The sequence below is a fragment of the Hyperolius riggenbachi genome, chromosome 1 (genome assembly GCF_040937935.1).
Source record: "Hyperolius riggenbachi isolate aHypRig1 chromosome 1, aHypRig1.pri, whole genome shotgun sequence".
NCBI classification, from domain to species: Eukaryota; Metazoa; Chordata; class Amphibia; order Anura; family Hyperoliidae; genus Hyperolius; species Hyperolius riggenbachi.
In genome coordinates this window covers 528355245-528368733 of record NC_090646.1, presented here as the reverse complement: position 1 = coordinate 528368733, position 13489 = coordinate 528355245, and the positions used below count along the sequence as shown (strand labels likewise).

General features: G+C 51.0%; 1 pseudogene; it reads left to right on the top strand.

Annotated features, from left to right (window-relative positions):
• The window catches only part of LOC137534598 (serine/threonine-protein kinase TAO3-like), a 288974-nt pseudogene that overhangs the window by 126488 nt on the left and 148997 nt on the right, over nucleotides 1–13489 (top strand).

Below are 13489 nucleotides of genomic sequence, written 5' to 3'. Positions count from 1 at the left end.
CTGACTCCTCGGATTCGACCTTGTTAGCTGAATCTAAGAGTGAGACAGCGCTTCGGTTTTGCGAATCTGATGCTGAAGCTTCTTTGCCTTGTCCAGAGAAGCTTTCTCTGAACCTGCCCTGTACCATGAATGAAGGCATGATGTCCACTTGCATTGACATTTGCGAGTCTGATTCTGAAGAAAGTATTGACTCTCCACCCAGTACTCTGGATGAGTCAATATTGCCTTGTACAATATCTCCTGCCCTGCCCCTAGAGGCTCGTCTAGGTATTGCTGCTATTTTTACCTGTCTTTCTGCAGTTTTGGAGTTGCAAGCTAGTTTGATTACTACGCAGAGTTCTGGGTGCAGCGAGATTAAAGTTAGGGAGTCAGTGTGTGGTCCAGTGAATATTCCTGTACGTTCCACTCATGATGATGAAATTCAGTCTCAGTTTATGGTGGAACCTTCCCTGGGACATCTGCCCTGTTCTCAAAGTAAAGTTCCAGTTTTGCCCTGTAACATGGATAGTACAGAATCCTTCTTAGACAACTTGAAAAATGATGTTCCTGAGGTCTTGTTTGATGATCTGAAGGTCTCCGAGTTCCTCCCAAAGGGTGCAGAACTTGAAGGAGATGTCTCCTGCCCCCCAGGTCCTTCTGAGGTGTTGCCCACTTCAGTAGGCATTGCTGCCTTGCTGACTACTTTTGCAGCTCTTGTGGAGCTTCATTCATGTGTAGTCAATGATGATATTACAGTTACAGAAAATTCTGAATTTGAGTCTTCTTTTGAAAGACCAGTACCTGTGACCTTTACTCGTGATGATTTTCTGCCCGGTACTGGTTTTGGTCTTGTCGTGTCGGACTCTGAGGTTGGCAGTTCCCCGACATGTCCTGAGGTTTCTCCTGTACTAGTGTACCCCGATGTGCTCTGTGACCCAGAAAGCCCAAGTGTGCCTCGGTTACCAGCGTACTCAGATGCTTCCTCAGTGGAGACATGTTCTGATATAGCCTGCCTGCTTGCATGCCCAGAAGTGGTCCCTGAAAGTCCTGATCTTGATGGGTGTCCTGCTAATTTTGAGTCTGGAATGATCATAGGTTCCATAGGGGTTCTTGGTGGTTCTCCATGTGAGCCTGGTGAGCGTTCTGGCTTCTTGGGATCTCTGCGGAGCTTCAAGGCGTTCTGGGAGATTCCGGGAAAGGTTTTGCTTGGTGTCCTGAATACGATCAGCAATGGCTTTGGTGTTGTAAGGGACACTTCGAACAGGTATTGCGGCAGGTTTGGTATTCTTGGACGCTCCTTGGAAGGTGGTGGGTATTGTCTGGAGGGTGTCGATGGCTTCTTCTCTGGTGTCCACAGTCCTGATGGGTGTTACGCTGAGACTTGTAGTGCTGATGGGCATGTTTCGGTGGCTTCTGCTTCCGATGAGGTCGGTTTCGGATGGACTGACTCTGGAATTGGGCCTTGTCGGGCTGTCCTGACCTTCATGAGTCTTCAGTTAGAGTTTTGTGATGTTACCAGTCTTGAGGGATGTCTGGAATCCATCCCTAGAAGGGGGGGGGGGGGGTACTGTGATGATCCGCTCAGCTGGCTGCACAGGCAGACAGCTGTTTGTCCATTCCTCTAGTCTGTGGGCTGCAGGTCTCTGGAACAGAGACCTGTCTTTTCATTGCAAGTTTCTGTTCTGTTCTCTTGCTGGGGAATTTGCATACATTCGTTATGCAAATCCTCTACCTGCCTTCTTTGATGACTGGCACTATAAGAGCTTTATGTTTCCCAGAAGGCTTTGCTGGTCATTTCCCTTCCTTGCTCAGTTCCTGATGGACACTGCTGGAGTGTCAGCCATTGCTATCTAGTATAGTTAATTCCTGGGGGTTGCTTTTGGCTCCCCTTCTAGCCCAGTCAGGTTGTATTATCTGTATTGCCTGTTCTGTCTTGTCTTGCCTGTTTGCCATTGTCCTGTCCCTATGGTGGTTGACAGGAAATGGTTCTGATCTATGTTCTTGGAGTATAGCTGGTGCAGCGGTTGCTACCAGCTATCTCTTCTGTTCTGTTTCCTGGGATCGCGCTAGCTATTTTGTGCTAGCGCTGGGGATCCTTCTGTTCTGTTTCCTGGGATCGCGCCAGCTACTTTGTGCGAGCGCTGGGGATCCTTCTGTTCTGTCTTGTCGGTCGCGATTGCGCTGTCACCAACGGCGGTTGATAGCGAATCGTTCTGTCTTGCTGAGATCGCACTAGCCGCTAGCGTTAGCGGCTGTGGATCTTTCTGATCTATGTTCCTGCTTGGATCACACTTGCTCTGGCGGAAGAGCGGTGGATCCTTCCTGCCTAGTTCTTGTTTTTCGTGTGTCTGTCTTGTCCGCTGCGCTTGCTACAGGCTCGGTGAGGTAACCGTTAAGCAAGCGCTCGCGTCCCCTGTTTCATGTTTGTCTGTTTATGGTTAGTTAGGCGTGCTTGTCTCTATTGTGCTTATCACGTGGAGATCGCGCATAACCGCTTGCACTGTTGCGAATGAGTGCGGTGTTCGCGGTTAGCTAGCGGTTGTTGTTTTCCGTATCTCCTTATTGTATTTGCTGTGCCTTTGCTACCCTTGTATTCTATTCTGTTCTGCCTTGTGTCACGTCTCGCGATCGCACCTCTCGCGATCGCGTTCCTATTTCGTATCTGCTGTTGTGTGTGCGCGGTCGCGGAGTGGCGACTGGATTGGCGCACACACATACAACCTATCCCTTTTGCTCAATCTCATTCACTATCGCCTCTCTTGCGATTGCATTCTGCGCTTCGTACAATTCCTGTCTGGCACTTGTGGAGGTACAGAGGATTGGTTCCTCTGCACTCCCCAGCGCCATCTGCCGACAGGAATTTCCCTCTACAGGTGCGTAGCACCTTTTGCTGGGTTCCTGCAAATTATACGCTTGTGGAGGATCTCCGCCGTGTCAGCGCACGCGTTGTGCGCTGATCACGGGGAAAGTTCCACAATTGTGACAGAATGACCAGCCTAACCCAAAACCCCAGTGTAGACGGAATTTCCGATTTGTACGATTTTGTCGAATATGGCTCTTGTACCTTTAAGAGATTTAAAAAACTTGAACCTGAATCAGCAGACGAATTTTTGTCTGAGTGTACGAAACTGTTAGCGAACCCTGAATTCCAATGCACCCCAGTGTCTACCTGGGCCCCCCAAATGGTCTACATTCTGTTGGGGGGCGAAATGTCAATGTGGGGTTATGATGTGTTAGATCATACCACCCTGAGTCAAAGACCCCTGGAATTATTGGCCTTTTTAATTCACAATTGGCTGAGATTACCTCAATTACCATACCCCCTTAATGAGTTGTTGTCAGCAGCTCAATCAGCTGTTCCATCTACTCTTTCATCCATAAAGCAGCCATCCAAAGCCTCTAAGTCTAAACGTAAAAGATCTAGGAAGGCTTCCCAGCGGAAAGATCCGTTGCCCATGGCAACCACAGATAGAGAGGTTATTTCTGTCAAGTCTGAAATGGGCAAAACCATGCATGATGATAATGATGTTTATAATGCATCTGCTGATCAGTTTCCAGGTTTTTTGCCCCAATCCAAAGCTTATGTGGATCCTGCTATAGGTAGGATCGCACACTATATTAAAGCAGTCAAAAAATCTGTACTCGTTCCTGATCCCCACCCATATGGAGATTATTTAGATACTGGGTTGTTCGAACCGCCATTTGCCTCATGGGAAATCGGGGCCTTGGTGGAGGAATTTGATTTGGATTGGAAAGCCTTTTGCGATTTTTACATCGCAAAAAGCGCGGATGTCCTGAACGATTGTCTTGACTCTGTGTGCCTTTTGATTGATTCTGATGAATGTGACAAGTGTGTTGTGGATCTGGTGATGTATGTGTGGCAGATCATTTTGGATGAATTACACACACACCAATTAATTGATCCCAATAAAGAGGTAAAAGATTCCCGTTCTGTTCCTGCTCCAGTTCCATCTGTAGACTGTGCGCACTATGATTGTTCATCCTTTAAGTGTGCATGGGAGCCCCCGTTTGAGAAATGGGAGATCGAGCTCCTGGTCTATGAATTGGAATGTGATTGGAGATCGTTTTGCAATCAATACCGTTCTAAAAACGAAGCAGTTTTGTATGCGTGCATTGAGTCTGCGTGCACTTTAATCAAGACTGGTGAATGTATCTCTGACTTTGTGACTCCGCTGTTTGACGTGTGGAGAATGATTTTGGATGAACTACATGCGCTTCAATCTACTAAAAACACATTGTCAGCGGACGATTGTTCCAATCCTCTGGATTTAAAGAAAGTGAGTTTTGAATGCATTCCCTTTCCCAAAGCAACTGAGTGTTTGAAGTCTGAGTGCAAGTCGTTCAGAGCAGTTGCTTGTGTGGAAGTTGAACCAGTGCGGTCTGATGTCGCCACCGCACGTATGGCTGCAAAAGGTCTGTGTGGTCCTGTGTCTAAGGAAGACAGATTTTTTCCCTCAGGATCTCTAAGATTGTCCGTTTGTGAGCCTGCCATGGGGAAAATTCCTAAGTTATGCAACTTTAAGAAAATTATTGATGTGTCTAATAAAGTTTCTCCTGTTGTTGTCGCCACTTCTTTTGCAAATGAATCTATGTCTTATTCTGTTCGCACCTGTGCAGGCCTGTTGCCTGATGACAGTTGCTCCAGTGTTTCTGTCCTAGATGCCTTGCAGTCTGCTCCGCAGATCGCGGAGGTTTGCGATATGGAAGCGTCAGTTTCGCAACCTAAAGCGATCGTGGATCCGCAAATTTTGCGTTCTGACTCCTCGGATTCGACCTTGTTAGCTGAATCTAAGAGTGAGACAGCGCTTCGGTTTTGCGAATCTGATGCTGAAGCTTCTTTGCCTTGTCCAGAGAAGCTTTCTCTGAACCTGCCCTGTACCATGAATGAAGGCATGATGTCCACTTGCATTGACATTTGCGAGTCTGATTCTGAAGAAAGTATTGACTCTCCACCCAGTACTCTGGATGAGTCAATATTGCCTTGTACAATATCTCCTGCCCTGCCCCTAGAGGCTCGTCTAGGTATTGCTGCTATTTTTACCTGTCTTTCTGCAGTTTTGGAGTTGCAAGCTAGTTTGATTACTACGCAGAGTTCTGGGTGCAGCGAGATTAAAGTTAGGGAGTCAGTGTGTGGTCCAGTGAATATTCCTGTACGTTCCACTCATGATGATGAAATTCAGTCTCAGTTTATGGTGGAACCTTCCCTGGGACATCTGCCCTGTTCTCAAAGTAAAGTTCCAGTTTTGCCCTGTAACATGGATAGTACAGAATCCTTCTTAGACAACTTGAAAAATGATGTTCCTGAGGTCTTGTTTGATGATCTGAAGGTCTCCGAGTTCCTCCCAAAGGGTGCAGAACTTGAAGGAGATGTCTCCTGCCCCCCAGGTCCTTCTGAGGTGTTGCCCACTTCAGTAGGCATTGCTGCCTTGCTGACTACTTTTGCAGCTCTTGTGGAGCTTCATTCATGTGTAGTCAATGATGATATTACAGTTACAGAAAATTCTGAATTTGAGTCTTCTTTTGAAAGACCAGTACCTGTGACCTTTACTCGTGATGATTTTCTGCCCGGTACTGGTTTTGGTCTTGTCGTGTCGGACTCTGAGGTTGGCAGTTCCCCGACATGTCCTGAGGTTTCTCCTGTACTAGTGTACCCCGATGTGCTCTGTGACCCAGAAAGCCCAAGTGTGCCTCGGTTACCAGCGTACTCAGATGCTTCCTCAGTGGAGACATGTTCTGATATAGCCTGCCTGCTTGCATGCCCAGAAGTGGTCCCTGAAAGTCCTGATCTTGATGGGTGTCCTGCTAATTTTGAGTCTGGAATGATCATAGGTTCCATAGGGGTTCTTGGTGGTTCTCCATGTGAGCCTGGTGAGCGTTCTGGCTTCTTGGGATCTCTGCGGAGCTTCAAGGCGTTCTGGGAGATTCCGGGAAAGGTTTTGCTTGGTGTCCTGAATACGATCAGCAATGGCTTTGGTGTTGTAAGGGACACTTCGAACAGGTATTGCGGCAGGTTTGGTATTCTTGGACGCTCCTTGGAAGGTGGTGGGTATTGTCTGGAGGGTGTCGATGGCTTCTTCTCTGGTGTCCACAGTCCTGATGGGTGTTACGCTGAGACTTGTAGTGCTGATGGGCATGTTTCGGTGGCTTCTGCTTCCGATGAGGTCGGTTTCGGATGGACTGACTCTGGAATTGGGCCTTGTCGGGCTGTCCTGACCTTCATGAGTCTTCAGTTAGAGTTTTGTGATGTTACCAGTCTTGAGGGATGTCTGGAATCCATCCCTAGAAGGGGGGGGGGGGGGGGGTACTGTGATGATCCGCTCAGCTGGCTGCACAGGCAGACAGCTGTTTGTCCATTCCTCTAGTCTGTGGGCTGCAGGTCTCTGGAACAGAGACCTGTCTTTTCATTGCAAGTTTCTGTTCTGTTCTCTTGCTGGGGAATTTGCATACATTCGTTATGCAAATCCTCTACCTGCCTTCTTTGATGACTGGCACTATAAGAGCTTTATGTTTCCCAGAAGGCTTTGCTGGTCATTTCCCTTCCTTGCTCAGTTCCTGATGGACACTGCTGGAGTGTCAGCCATTGCTATCTAGTATAGTTAATTCCTGGGGGTTGCTTTTGGCTCCCCTTCTAGCCCAGTCAGGTTGTATTATCTGTATTGCCTGTTCTGTCTTGTCTTGCCTGTTTGCCATTGTCCTGTCCCTATGGTGGTTGACAGGAAATGGTTCTGATCTATGTTCTTGGAGTATAGCTGGTGCAGCGGTTGCTACCAGCTATCTCTTCTGTTCTGTTTCCTGGGATCGCGCTAGCTATTTTGTGCTAGCGCTGGGGATCCTTCTGTTCTGTTTCCTGGGATCGCGCCAGCTACTTTGTGCGAGCGCTGGGGATCCTTCTGTTCTGTCTTGTCGGTCGCGATTGCGCTGTCACCAACGGCGGTTGATAGCGAATCGTTCTGTCTTGCTGAGATCGCACTAGCCGCTAGCGTTAGCGGCTGTGGATCTTTCTGATCTATGTTCCTGCTTGGATCACACTTGCTCTGGCGGAAGAGCGGTGGATCCTTCCTGCCTAGTTCTTGTTTTTCGTGTGTCTGTCTTGTCCGCTGCGCTTGCTACAGGCTCGGTGAGGTAACCGTTAAGCAAGCGCTCGCGTCCCCTGTTTCATGTTTGTCTGTTTATGGTTAGTTAGGCGTGCTTGTCTCTATTGTGCTTATCACGTGGAGATCGCGCATAACCGCTTGCACTGTTGCGAATGAGTGCGGTGTTCGCGGTTAGCTAGCGGTTGTTGTTTTCCGTATCTCCTTATTGTATTTGCTGTGCCTTTGCTACCCTTGTATTCTATTCTGTTCTGCCTTGTGTCACGTCTCGCGATCGCACCTCTCGCGATCGCGTTCCTATTTCGTATCTGCTGTTGTGTGTGCGCGGTCGCGGAGTGGCGACTGGATTGGCGCACACACATACAACCTATCCCTTTTGCTCAATCTCATTCACTATCGCCTCTCTTGCGATTGCATTCTGCGCTTCGTACAATTCCTGTCTGGCACTTGTGGAGGTACAGAGGATTGGTTCCTCTGCACTCCCCAGCGCCATCTGCCGACAGGAATTTCCCTCTACAGGTGCGTAGCACCTTTTGCTGGGTTCCTGCAAATTATACGCTTGTGGAGGATCTCCGCCGTGTCAGCGCACGCGTTGTGCGCTGATCACGGGGAAAGTTCCACAATCGTGACACTTACACAGCCCATTAGGTCAACCTGGTGAACGATGGCAAGCAGGGAGTATGTGGCTGCGCAGCAGACCAACTTGTGACACCTCCATGGCTTGCAGGCAGGCCTCCTGCCACCTCCTCTCCTCCTGCTACATCATCTTCGCTGTCGTCGTCGTCCTCCTCGGCTGAGTGGCAGTTCAACTCTACTGGTGCTGCCATCTCCTCTCCAGAGACTATGCTGCATGCCAGGTACGACGGTGTCACGCCATCTTAGACATGTCTTGCCTCAAAGAGGAGAGTCACACTGGAGCAGCTCTCCTGGCTGCTCTTAACAAACAGGTGGATCAGTGGCCAACCCTGCACCAGCTGGAGATCGGGAACGTGGTGTGTGACAACGGCAGCAATCTCCTTTCCGCTTTGAATTTGGGAAAGCTGACACATGTACCCTGCATGGCACATGTGCTTAATCTAGTCATTTAAAGATTTGTGTCAAAGTACCCTGGCTTAGCGGACGTCCTGAAGCAGGCCAGGAAGTTGTGTGGGCATTTCAGGCGGTCTTACACAGCCATGGCACACTCTGTGGATATTCAGCGGAGAAACAACTTGCCGGTGAGACGCTTGATATGTGATAGCCCGACTCGCTGGAATTCGACCTTGCTCTTGTTCTCTCGCCTACTAGAACAGGAGAAAGCCGTCACCCAGTACCTGTACAATTACAGTAGAAGGACACAATCTGGGAAGATGGGGATGTTCTAGCCACCGAACTGGAAACTGATGCGAAATGCATGCAGGCTCATGCAGCCATTTGAGGAGGTGACCAACCTGGTGAGTCGCAGTGAAGGCACCATCAGCGACTTGATCCCCTACACTTACTTCCTGGAGCGTGCCGTGCATAGAGTGGTGGATCAAGCTGTGGAGGAGCGTGAAGAGGAACAGTTACGGCAGGAAGCGTTGTGGGATCAATTCACATCAGAACCAGATGTTTCTTCAACACCTGTGGCAGCACAGAGGGGGGAGGAGGAGGAGGAAGAGTCGTGTGGGGAAGAAGAGGAGTCAGACTCGAATGATGAGGAAGGTGTTTCTGTGGAGGAGGAAGAGGCGGCAGCAGAAGAACAACCACAGCAGGCGTCGCAGTGGGCTTGTGCTATTAAATCCCGTAGGATTGTTTGTGGCTGGGGGGGAGGAAGAGGACTTACATGACGTCACTGAGGTAGAGCAAGAGGAGATGGATAGTACGTCTGGATCCAACTTTGTGCAGATGGCGTCTTTCATGCTGTCCAGCCTGTTGAGGGACACCCGTATAAAAAAAACTCAAGGGGAATGAGCTGTACTGGGTGGCCATGCTACTAGACCCTCGGTATAGGCACAAAGTGGCGGACATGTTACCAACTCACCGGAAGGTAGAAAGGCTGCAGCACATGCAGAACAAGGTGGCAACTATGCTTTACAATGCGTTTAAGGGTGATACCACAACGCAAAGGTACCACAGCCAGTAATCCTCCTCCCATGTCCACCTAAACAAGGACAGGACGTTCCAGCGATTTCATGGTAATGTCGGACATGTGGACATTTTTTTAGTACAACGCCTTGCCTTAGCCATTCCGGATCCACCCTCCACCAACGCCTGGACCGGCAGGTAGCCGACTACCAGTCCTTAAAGGACTTCCGAGGCCAAAATCCGGCCCCCAAATGTAAAAAAAGTTATCTACCTGTATGACTTTCTAAGGCACGGAGGACGCCGTCCGCGCCGTTCCGCCGGGTCCCCGCCTCTCAATACGACCCCGAATGGCTCCCGACCCCACGGCCAGGGTCGGGCTCTGCTGCCTGTATAAAGATTGCCGCCGACCCTGGCCGCGGCTGCGCACTCCGCATGGCCGCTACTGCGGCTGCGCAGCACTAGGGCCAACCCCCCGATCCACGCAACAGGCTGTTTCCTGTAGCGTGGATCGGGGGGTTGGCCCTAGTGCTGCGCAGCCGCAGTAGCGGCCATGCGGAGTGCGCAGCCGCGGCCAGGGTCGGCGGCCATCTTTATACAGGCAGCAGAGCCCGACCCTGGCCGTGGGGTCGGGAGCCATTCGGGGTCGTATTGAGAGGCGGGGACCCGGCGGAACGGCACGGACGGCGTCCTCCGTGCCTTAGAAAGTCATACAGGTAGATAACTTTTTTTACATTTGGGGGCCGGATTTTGGCCTCGGAAGTCCTTTAAGTGTGGATGTAGACACTGTGAGCAGCGATGATGAACCCTTGGACTACTGGGTGCGCAGGCTTGACCTGTGGCCAGAGCTGTCCCAATTTGCCATACAAATTTTGTCTTGTCCTGCCGCAAGCGTCCTGTCAGAAAGGACCTTCAGCGCAGCTGGAGGCATTGTCACTCAGAAGAGAAGTCGTCTAAGTCACAAAAGTGTTCAGTACCTCACCTTTATCAAAATGAATGAGGCATGGATCCCGGATGGCTACTGCCCGCCCCAAGACTAAATCAGTCCCCACACACAGCATCTCTGCCTGCACGCCGTGTGACTGACTGACTGCCTGCCCGCCCCAAGACTAAGTCGCTCCCCACACAGCATTTCTGCCCGCAGGCCACTTCACTGCCTTCTCCGCCACCACCAACAGGGTCCAGGATTCCAGGTGGATTCCTGAATTTTTAAGGCCGCTGCTAGCAGTGGCCGCTATACTAATTTTTCTGGTGTGTGTACATGTCTGCCTAATTTTTCTGGCTGCACTGCAGCTGCAACAACAAAGCAAAAGGCAAGTAAATGTGCCAAATTCCCCTTCGTGATCATTACCTTGCCGCGGTGAAGTGGCTTGCGTATCACAATGAAGCAATGACCGCTGGCTATATGAGTGTCTCGGAGGTTGGCACACCAAGGATAATAAGGTCGTTGCTTCACTGTGGTCAGACCAAATTTGATTAGCTGGACAGTCACTGTTCTGTCATTCAGCTACCTCAGCTCAGCGACCAGATGGGTTGGAAAGCAGCCATCACCTGCACTCTCGTCATGGTGCACAGTAGTCCAGCACGGCCGTCACTACACAAACAGCTGTTTGTGGTGTGTTACACAGTGAGTTTGGTGTCAGTGTGAAGCAGTACACTAATTACACTACCCGATTGATATATACACATGCAAGATGTTTTAAAGCACTTTAGGCCTGTTATTTAGCATTCAATGTGATTTCTGCCCATAAAACGCTGCTTTGCATCAAATCCAGATTTTTCCCCGGGACTTTTGGCGTGTATCCCACTCCGCCATGCCCCCCTCCAGGTGTTAGACCCCTTGAAACATCTTTTCCATCACTTTTGTGGCCAGCATAATTTTTTCTAGTTTTCCAAGTTCGCCTCCCCATTGAAGTCTATTGCGGTTCGCGGAAGTTTGCGAACCGAAAATCGGAGGTTCGGGCCATCTCTAGTCAGAGTGAGTGCGAGGCAGGAGGGGGTTTCCACAGTGAGTGCAGGGCACGAGGGGGTTTCCAGAGTAAGTGCAGGGCAGGAGGGCGTTTCCAGAGTGAGTGCAGGGGCAGGAGGGGAGTTGTCAGAGTGAGTGCGGGGGCAGGAGGGGAGCTGTCAGAGTGAGTGCGGGGCAGGAGGGGAGCTGTCAGAGTGAGCGCAGGGGCAGGAGGGGAGCTGTCAGAGTGAGCGCAGGGGCAGGAGGGGAGCTGTCAGAGTGAGCGCAGGGGCAGGAGGGGAGCTGTCAGAGTGAGCGCAGAGGCAGGAGGGGACCTGTCAGAGTGAGCGCAGGGGCAGGAGGGGACCTGTCAGAGTGAGCGCAGGGGCAGGAGGGGAGCTGTCAGAGTGAGCGCAGGGGCAGGAGGGGAGCTGTCAGAGTGAGCGCAGGGGCAGGAGGGGAGCTGTCAGAGTGAGCGCAGAGGCAGGAGGGGACCTGTCAGAGTGAGCGCAGGGGCAGGAGGGGACCTGTCAGAGTGAGCGCAGGGGCAGGAGGGGAGCTGTCAGAGTGAGCGCAGGGGCAGGAGGGGAGCTGTCAGAGTGAGCGCAGGGGCAGGAGGGGAGCTGTCAGAGTGAGCGCAGGGGCAGGAGGGGAGCTGTCAGAGTGAGCGCAGAGGCAGGAGGGGAGCTGTCAGAGTAAGGGTGGGGCAGGAGGAGAGCTTTCAGAGTGAGTGCGGATGAGCAGGAGGTTGTCAGGGTGAGTGCGGAGCAGTGGCTGTGAGTGACTCTCTAGGCAGCTCAAGTACCCGACTGGAGGATTTCCCGCTCCGTCCTGTCAGCTTACAGCCGCGTGCTTTGCCTCTTTCTTCACTTCTGTCAGTGCTGCGCGCACGACCCAATCGCACCACCGTGTGTGTGTTGTACGTGTGGGATATAAATAAATATATCTCCATAGATTCCCTCCCCATCCCCTCCTCCTCTGCCTCCTCCTCCGGCTGGATGGGATTGTGGAGGAGCTATAGGGGAAGCTGCTGCTGCTACTGCTGCCGTGGAGCCACACAAGCATCTCTTTAAAAGGATCAGCTGACCCCGCCGAGCTCCAGCTGCAATGGGCTGCTGCTGCCTGTGCTGCCTGTCATCCTGCCCCTCGCCCGGTGGCAACTGCAGGGACTGAGCCCCCCCTTCCCTCCTCCCCTCCCCACCGGGCTGGACAGCGGCGGCATCCATCATCGCATCTCACGGAGAGAGAGAGGAGGAAAAACCAGCTAACGGGGAAACGGCGGCGGAGAGAGCGAGAGGCGAGCAGAGAAGGGGGGAGTGAGACAGCGGGAGCGAGGGGAGAGACACCAGAGCGGGGGGGAGGGAGGGTGGGGGAATCACGTTAAACTATGCATCTCCTACAGCCGTGCTGGCGCGGACGGAGGGCTGAGAGACAAGCAGCAGCAGCCGGGGCCGCAGCACACTTCTTTCTCCTGCTTTTCACCCCTTCCTGCAGGATCATGCATTCATAAGGGATGAGGCGGACCACAGGGATCCCAGGCCTGAGCTGCGGCCTACCCAGTCAGTGCAAAGTCAGGCACTTCATTACCGGACCCGCGAGCGATTCGCTACAATCAAATCAGCATCTTTGGTAAGTGAGCGATATTTACACTTATTTTTATTTCCCCCCTTTTTCCCCCCACATTGCCATCACCCCTCCCCCTCCCCATCTTTCTTCCTCCTCCTCCTCCCAGTACCCCCCCCCCCCTCTCCCTCCCCATCGTCTTCTGCTGCACCGTCCCCTCACCTCATCCTGGCACCCTCAACCCCATCACCCCTCCCTCCATAAAAAGAGATTTGCATCTCTTGGTTACCCTCCCCCGTCCCCTATCTGTCGTTCATGTTTTAATGTTTGTTGGCATAGCAACCAGGGCTTGCAAAGGAGGAATTCTAGCCCTGTGCATGGAATACAAAATTCCCTCGATATTGTGTGTGTGTATGTGTATGCATTAAAATATATATATATATATATATATATATATATATATATATATATATATATATATATATATATATATATTCACACACAGTATGTGTAATCTGACAAAGGTATTCTGGCAATGGCAGATTTGTGGTCATACTGCAATATTAAAGCAAGCTGGGCAGGGAGATGTCTCGGAAAAGATGGATCTCTTTGTGTGTGTGTTTTCCCCCCTTTTTTTTTTTCTCATGTCACCTGTGTGTATCAATGCCCTCCGTTAAACCTTTATATCTATGTATAGCTTTCCTCTTTACTGATGGGTGGTGAGTTTTTCGTTGCTTGACCCTCCCTGGCTGGTGACGGGTGGTGTATGTCTAGTATATTGAGAAGCTATATGAAGGCATACATGTTTGTGTGTTGTGATAACACAGAATAATAATGGATTTCT